The sequence below is a fragment of the Neopsephotus bourkii genome, unplaced genomic scaffold (assembly GCF_033783945.1).
Source record: "Neopsephotus bourkii isolate Nb327-2 ecotype Australia unplaced genomic scaffold, CSIRO-AGI_Nbou_v1 NB_214, whole genome shotgun sequence".
NCBI lineage: Eukaryota > Metazoa > Chordata > Aves > Psittaciformes > Psittacidae > Neopsephotus > Neopsephotus bourkii.
The window spans coordinates 1,025,458-1,033,654 of NW_026900726.1; the positions used below are offsets into that span (position 1 = coordinate 1,025,458).

General features: G+C 44.7%; 1 long non-coding RNA gene across 1 annotated transcript in view; it reads right to left on the reverse strand.

Annotated features, from left to right (window-relative positions):
* LOC133207470 (uncharacterized) overlaps nucleotides 1–4,380 on the reverse strand; it is a 285,491-nt gene extending 281,111 nt beyond the window's left edge. Inside the window, exon 1 of the long non-coding RNA XR_009724052.1 lies at nucleotides 4,233–4,380. This is a non-coding gene — a long non-coding RNA (uncharacterized LOC133207470). The remainder of the gene's footprint in view (nucleotides 1–4,232) is intronic.
* Between the last annotated feature and the right edge of the window lie 3,817 nt (nucleotides 4,381–8,197).

The following is an 8,197-nucleotide window of genomic DNA, read 5'->3' on the forward strand; positions in this document are numbered from 1 at the left end:
AAACCTGGTATTTTCTCTATATGAAATGAGCAATCATTATAATTTAATCTCAACTGGAATATTATTTTTCCTTTTTTTTTTCTTTTCCTTAGCCTTTTGATGGGTCAGATTTAAACCATCTGCAGGCAGATGGAAAGGAAAAGTGGAATTATTGTTTTCACCAAAAAATTCTGCAGCTGTCAGGGTGTGTTTGACACAAGCCTGATGGCTGAAAACAAAGACAGGACACATTGTCCCAGCTGAATATCAGACAGCATAAGAACTCTTCATGGCCAGCTCTTACTTGGAGAACTTGGGGCTAAATGAGGTAAACAAGATCATTACTTAGCCATACTCAAGGACTTTTCAGAGAGAATTCTTCACAGAATTATGTACTTTTGCTGGGCCTCAATGAGACCTTGTTGGTTTCAGCATGAGAGGTATGACTTTCTAAGTAATAGTCACAATATATGATACAGACCACTGCTTTGTGACTGGCATACCACATGGCAGAGGCTTCAGCCATCATTTCCAGTACCTGTCATGGTGTGCTGCTTTTGCAATCTGGTTTAAACTGGCCCCATAATTAACAACTGCATCCAGTAAAAATGGGTTTAAAGTGGAGCTTTCTAGGAGGGACACCAGGAACTGTTACTTCCTGATATAATATGTTTTCACATTTAAAGTCAGAATTTTGTTGTGTTTTTCTGTGTTGGTTTGTTGGGCTTTTTTTACCTACTTCAGTATTAACATCAGCAACATGGGCTAAGACAGTTAACAATAAAGCTTTTGTCCTTTTCATCATGAGTGTTGAGAGTGAGAATAATATGAAGTCATTGGGAGGTGTATTTTTCTGCTCTGAAGTAACAATGATGTATCATTCCCATCTCCCAGTGCTGACACTGTCATGTTGGTATTTATTCACATTGTGGTTTTTCCCCCAAATAATTTGACTATATATATCTGTAGACAGAATGTGCTTGAGCTAAGCTAAAACTGAGAGAGTAAGACATTAATAAACTGTGAGCTATTATCTATTATAGAGTCATCTGAACCCTTGCAGTGCACAAGTTTTGAGTTTTTATTTTGTGGTTACTGAATGTGTTGTACAACAGTTCAAACTGAAACCAATTTTGGAAATAGCTCATCAGATGATATCTTCACACTGATACTCGATCAAGGTGAGATAGGATTGTGCTGCTGCAATTGAAATTTGGCTTGTGTGGGAGGAAGGGGGAGCCCTGAAGAGGTTTCAGGGTCAGGTTTTTTTGTTTGGGTGCTTTTGTTTGGTTGTTGGGTTTTTTTTATTTGTTGGTTTGGTTTGGTTCTGTTTAGGATTTTGTTTGTTTTCCACCTCCAAACACCCCATTTTGGCAGCCAGAATCCTAACTTCTACCAAAAATCAGAGCTCTGTTGGCAATATCACAGGGAATCCAGCAAAGGTAGAACACATAGACTAGAGGCCAAATCCTATTCACATCACTCTCATTAATACAGCAAGTATACTCCTGTTGGAAAGAGTGACAGTATTTAGCTTGAAGTGCATCAAAACAGACTTTCACAAAAGGAATATTTTCTCTTGTCTCTGTGCTAGATATACAGTACTCAGACACTTCCTATTACAGCTTTAGCAGGAGTGCATGTAAGGGACCATATTCCTGTCTGTGTACTTTGCATTTTTATTTACACCTGCACAGAGGGTGTGTGAAATGTTCCCCCTCAGCTCTGGCTATGCTCATTCACACCCATTTAATACTGATGTCAAGGAGAAGTGGCCAAATGGAAAACTATCCCCAGCATCCCTCTGTCCCTAGCTCAACCTTACTCCTCAGGACAAGCTGTGCCATTTATGTGGGTTTGATCTGTACCACCTCCCACAGTGAGTAGCATGAGTGAGGTGAAGGAGACGCATCCATGCTGCTGCAGATCTGGTTTCTCTGTTGCTTTCTTTGAAAGTCTGGAAAAAGAAGCCGAAGAATCTGATATTCACTTGTATGTTATTCCTTTGCTACCCATTGCTATCTTTGTAAATGGACAAAAGATAGATACAAAATGCTCTCAAGGAGCTTAGGCTGACCTGGTCCTTCAGAGGCTTTCATTTTCATGTGTTTTTCTGCGGTTTAAGAGATTAATTCCCATATGGCAGATCCAGTTGCAACTGCCTCACTGTGATTTCTGAGCAGGTGCATCTGTAGCAATCCTCGTCCCTCCTTGAGAAAACGAGGATAACAGGCTCAAGTAATAAGAACCAGAAATAATAAGAAGAAAGTACCATGAAGGATGCTAACAGATGAGCTCTGTACTAACACGTAAGATGTTTTAAGGAGCAAAAAACCTGAGACCATCCACAACCAGTTAGGAGAGAAAGCACTGTGGGATACAAATGCAGCTTGTAGCTGCTACAAATGGCACTCTCTCAGGAAAAAGACACAGACTTACACAACCCCTGTGAGCAGCCAGATACAGAGGTGCACAATTCTGTCAATGGCGCAGCTCTGCTTCTTAGTGATGTATGTTTACCTCCATACTGCTGCTCTAGCTCTGGTCTCTAAAAGTTCCAATGAGATCAAGAAAACAGTTTTGAGATTATAATTCTTCCCCTCTGCCTACAAGCTGACTGACTTATTGTGGGGAAGCAGTCTATGACAGTTATCCACAAGTTCAGCAAAATAATTCCTCCACTTTGTTCTTTCTGAGCTGTTAAGTGTTTTAATACCAGGACATTATCCAAAAGCAGTACTACCATTGATTCTGGTTGGTTTGTGCACATCAGAGTTAGTAGCAGGTGTTGCCTTTCTCAGTACACAGCTGAATGTGATATAATGTTTGAAGGGGGAAAACAGTAATTAGAGAATGCAATGTGATAAATGCTGCTCTTTCTAAAGGTTTTTGTTCACTGCATGGGCATCATTAAAGAAGACCATTTCCAGGATGGTGGTGAACATTATACTTGTGATCAATGTACTCCAGTATAAACCAAAGCAGCTTGGCTGGCTAAATAAAGGTCAGGGTAATAGCACAGAACTTCACTGGTGAGGTAAGCACACTGCTGATGAAGCTGAAGGAAGAGACAAGAGGTTTTGCTGTATTTCATTAGACCATTGCTGACAAAGATGAAAACTCAAGTAGGTTATTATCTCTTTTGCACCACTAAAATTGACTGGTTTTTGTAGGGACTGATTTGGAGCACTGAAATCAACTAAGCAAATGATATTGATCTGAGTGGCTCTCATATTTTCTGTAGTTCTATTTGTGAAGTTAAAGAACTTACTTGGTTGCTCGATAACTATCCTACAAAGGTTCATTCAGTAAAACTTAACAAAAGCTCACTGAGATTCTTAAGTAGGGGGCATAACATGATATTATCATTGTGTTTGCTGTGTTTTGAGATATGGTTATTGCTTTTGTGTTTAGTTTCTTTATTGAGGGGATCGTGAAGTCTTCTAGATTTGAGATTCTCTCCTCCTCCCCCCCGTCCCTTTTTGGTCTTGTTGTCTGTTTGCTTTGCAGTGGTTTTTTTTGGGGGGGGAGGGGCTGCTTTGGAGGTTATGTGTGTGTTTTGCCTTTTTTTTTTTCCTCTGGGAAATTGCCAGAGAAGTTTGTATTCTGTTGTGGTTTAAGCCCAGCCGGCAACTCAGAACCACTCAGCTGTTTGCTCCCTCTCCTCCCTCCTTCCTCCCCCTGCTGCGGGAGGGAAGGGGGGGGAGAATCAAAAGAACGTAACTCCCACAGGTTGAGATAAGAACAGTCCAGTAACTAAGGTATAACACAAACCACTACTGATGCCACCGATAATGATAAGGGAAATAACAAGGGAAGAGAATACAACCGCTCACCACCTGCCTACCGATACCCAGCCCGACCCGAGCAGTGATCCAGCCCTTCTGGGTAACTCCCCCCAGTTTATATACTGGGCTGATGTGCTGTGGTACGGAATACCTCTTTGACTAGTTTGGGTCAGGTGTTCTGTCTCTGCTTCCTCCTGGCTTCCCCTCCTCCCTGGCAGAGCATGAGACTCAGAAAGTCCTTGGTCAGAGTAAACATCACTGAGAAGCAACTAAAAACATCGGTGTTATCAGTGCTGTTCCCAGGCTGAAAGTCAAAACCACAGCACTGCACCAGCTACTAAGAAGGAGAAAAATGACTGCTACTGCTGAACCCAGGACAGTATCCGCCTCTTATTCCATACCATTCATGTCATGTTTAGATCCCACATTTTTGACATACCATCACTCTTTCTCATGTATACATACACATATATATACCGCCACACACACAAAAAGGAAGATATCATTCCTTAGTGCATGGACCAATCCCTATAGAGCTGGTGAGTTCATCTGGTCCATGATATTGGGCTCCATCTCTTGTAACAGTCTCTCAGAGCAGGAGAGGCTGTGTGCAGTGTTGGATGATGACACTGCCTGCTGATGACATTGCGGAACTCATCTGTTCACTGCTGAGCTCGTCTGATTTCATCAAAGTTCATTCTTTGGTGGGATGATGGTTGGAGGGAAGTCAGAGTAAGTCGCTGGCGACTTGAAGACATCTAGTTGGTAGGCTGTAAAAGTACTACATAGCAGGCAAAAGCATCCATTGAGTTCAATGGCTGTTTTCCCCTAAAATCACACCCCCTTGAGGTACACATTGGACTTCCTCATCTTCCCACATTACCCACCAAGTATATCCAGGTCCCTGAGCAAAAGCAATCCCATGAGTGGCTTTGCCTTTACGTGAAGCAGGAATAAGCCAGACTGTCTTCCCCAGCAATTTTTTTATGTGCACCACAGAAACTTTATCCCCCTCTACAGCATGTAAAAGTTCTAGCTGGGCTGGACCAGCCCTGTTGGCAGAGCCTCTGGTGTTGACCAACCAGGTGGCTTTTGGTAAATATGTATCCCAATGTTTGCAAGTCCCACCACCCATTGCTCTCTGTGCAGTTTTTAACAGCCCATTGTACCATTCAATTTTCCCAGAGGCTGGTGCATGGTAGGGGATGCGATATACCACTCAATGCCATACACTTTGGCCCAAATAGCTATAAGTTTGTTACAGAAATGAGTCCCATTGTCTGACTCAGTTCTCTCTGGGGTGCAGTGTCACCACAAAATCTGTTTCTCAAGGCCTAGGATAGTGTTCCGGGCAGTGGCGTGGGGCACAACGTATGTTTCCAGCCATTCGGTGTTTGCTTCCAGCATGGTAAGCACATAGCGCTTGCCTTGAAGGGTTGGTGGGAGTGCGATATAATCAATCTGCCAGGCCTCCCCGTATTTGTACTTCAGCCATCATCCTCCATACCAAAGAGTCTTTAACTACTTGGCTTGCTTTCTTGCAGCACACGTTTCACAGTCTTGAATAACATGGCCAATAGTGTTCAGTGTTAAGTCCACCCCTCGATCACGAGCCCATCTCTATGTTGCACCTTTGCCCTGATGGCCTGAAGCGTCATGGGCCCAGCGGGCCAAAAATAATTCACCCTTATGTTGCCAATCAAATATCTGAGCCACTTCAATCTTAGCTGCTTTATCCACTTGTTGGCTGTTCTGATGTTCCTCAGTGGCCCAGCTCTTGGGTACATGAGTATCTACATGGTGTACCTTCATCACCAGGTCCTACACCCAGGCAGCGATATCTTGCTACAGTGCAGCAGCCCAGATGGGTTTACCTCTGCATTGCCAGTTGCTCTGCTTCCATTGCTGCAACCACCCCCACAGGGCATTTGCCACCATCCACGAGTCAGTATAGAGATAAAGTACTGGCCACTTTTCTTGTTCAGCAATGTCCAGGGCCAGCTGGATGGCTTTCACCTCAGCAAACTGACTCCATGCACCCTCTCCTTCAACAGTTTCTGCAGCTTGTTGTTGGAGACTCCATACAGCTGCCTTCCATCTCCTATGCTTTCCCACAATACAGCAGGACCCATCAGTAAGCAAGGCATACTGCTTTTCACTTTCTGACAGTTTATTATATGGTGGGGCCTCTTCAGCAAGCATCACTTCCTCCTCTGTTGACATTCCAAATCTTTGCCCTCTGGCCAGTCCATGGTGACTTCTAGAATTCCTGGACAACTGGGATTTCCTATTTGAGCTCATTGTGTAATTAGTGCAACCCACTTACTCCATGTAGCATCAGTTGCATGATGTGTAGAGGAGACCCTGCCTTTGAACATCCAGCCCAGCACGGGCAACCAGGGTCACAGGAGGAACTGTGCTTCAGTGCCAATCACTTCTGAAGCAGCTCGAGCCCCTTCATAGGCTGCTGGCATCTCTTTTTTAGCTGGGGTATAGCTGGCCTCAGATCCTTTGTATCCCGACTCCAAAAGCCAAGGAGACGACCTTGAGTCATAGAATCATAGAATCATAGAATAGTTATGTTTGGAAAGGACCTTAAGATCATCAAGGTCTAACCCCCCTGCCATGGGCAGGGACACCTCACACTAAACCATATCACCCAAGGCCTCGTTCAACCTGGCCTTGAACACTGCCAGGGATGGAGCATTCACAACCTCCCTGGGCAACCTATTCCAGTGCCTCACCACCCTAACAGGAAAGAACTTCCTCCTTATATCCAATCTAAACTTCCCCTGTTTAAGTTTTAACCTGTTACTCCTTGTCCCTCCCCAGCACCCCTATAGGCCCCCAGGATACAGTTGGCTTTCTGGGCTGCAAGCGCATACTCAAGCTGGCTCATGTTCATTTTCTCATTGAACAGCACCCCCAAGTCCTTCTCTGCAGGGCTGCTCTGAATCTCTTCTCTGCCCAGCCTGTAGCTGTGCCTCGGATTGCTCCAACCCAGGTGTAGGACCTTGCACTTGGCATGGTTAAACTTCATGAGGTTGGCATCAGCCCACCTGTCAAGCGTGTCAAGGTCCCTCTGGATGGCATTCCTTCCTTCCAGCGTATCAACTGAACCAAACAGCTTGTTGTCATCAGCAAACTTGCTGAGGGTGCACTCAACCCCAGTGTCCATGTCAGCAATGAAGGTGTTAAACAAGACCGGTCCCAACACCGATCCCTGAGGGACACCACTCATTACTGGTCTCCAGCTGGACATTGAGCCATTGAGTGTCCCCTGGAGCTTTCTGCCAGAGGCTCCAGGCAAGACCATTCTCCCCAGCTGCGGTGTACAGTACATTTTTTACATCTGGCCTGGTCTGGAGTGGTCCAAGGGCCACTGCATGAACTACCTCACGTTTAATTTGCTCACAGGCTTGTTGCTCAGGGCCCCATTTAAAATCATTCTTCTTCTGGGTCACATGATAGAGAGGGCTTACAATAAAATTGTAATTTGGGATGTACATTCTCCAGAACCCCACAACACCCAAGAAAGCTTGTATTTCTTTATTAGTTGGTGGAGACATTGCTGTTATCTTGTTGATCACATCTGTGGGGATCTGGCAAGTTCCATCTTGCCATTTTATTCCCCAAAATTGAATCTCCCATGCAGGTCCCTTGACCTTACTCTGTTTTATGGCAAAACTGGCTTTCAGCAGGATTTGGATTATTTTCCTCCCTTTCTCAAGAACTTCTTCTGCTCTATCGCCCCACAAATAACATCATCAATGTATTGCAGGTGTTCTGGAGCTTGCCCCTGTTCCAGTGCAGTCTGGATCAGTCCATGGCAAATGGTAGGGCTATGTTTCCACCCCTGGGGCAGTCAGTTCCAAGTGTGCTGGATGCCCCTCCAAGTGAAAGCAAAGTGTGGCCTGCACTCTGCTGCCAAAGGAATTGAGAAAAATGCATTGGCAATATCAATCATGGCATACCACTTGTCTGCCTTTGACTCCAGTTCATACTGAAGTTCCAGCATACCCGGTACGGCAGCACTCAAGGGTGGTGTGACTTCATTCAGGCCATGATGGTCTACCATTAGTCTCTACTCTCCATTAGACTTTTGCACTGGCCATAAGGGGCTATTAAAGGCTGAGTGGGTCCTGCTGATCACTCCTTGACTCTCCAGTCTATGGATCAGCTTATGGATGAGAATCAGGGAGTCTCAGTTCGTGCGATATTGCCGTCGGTGCGATATTGCCATTGTGGTTGCGATTGGCACTTATTGTTCTTTGACCTTCAGCAACCCCAAAACAGAAGGATCCTTTGAGAGACCAGGCAAGATGGACAGTTGCTTAATTTCCTCTGTTTTCAAAGAAACAACACCAAAAGTCCATTGGTACCCTTTTGGGTCTTTGAAGTACCCTCTCCTGAGATAGTCTATGCCAAGG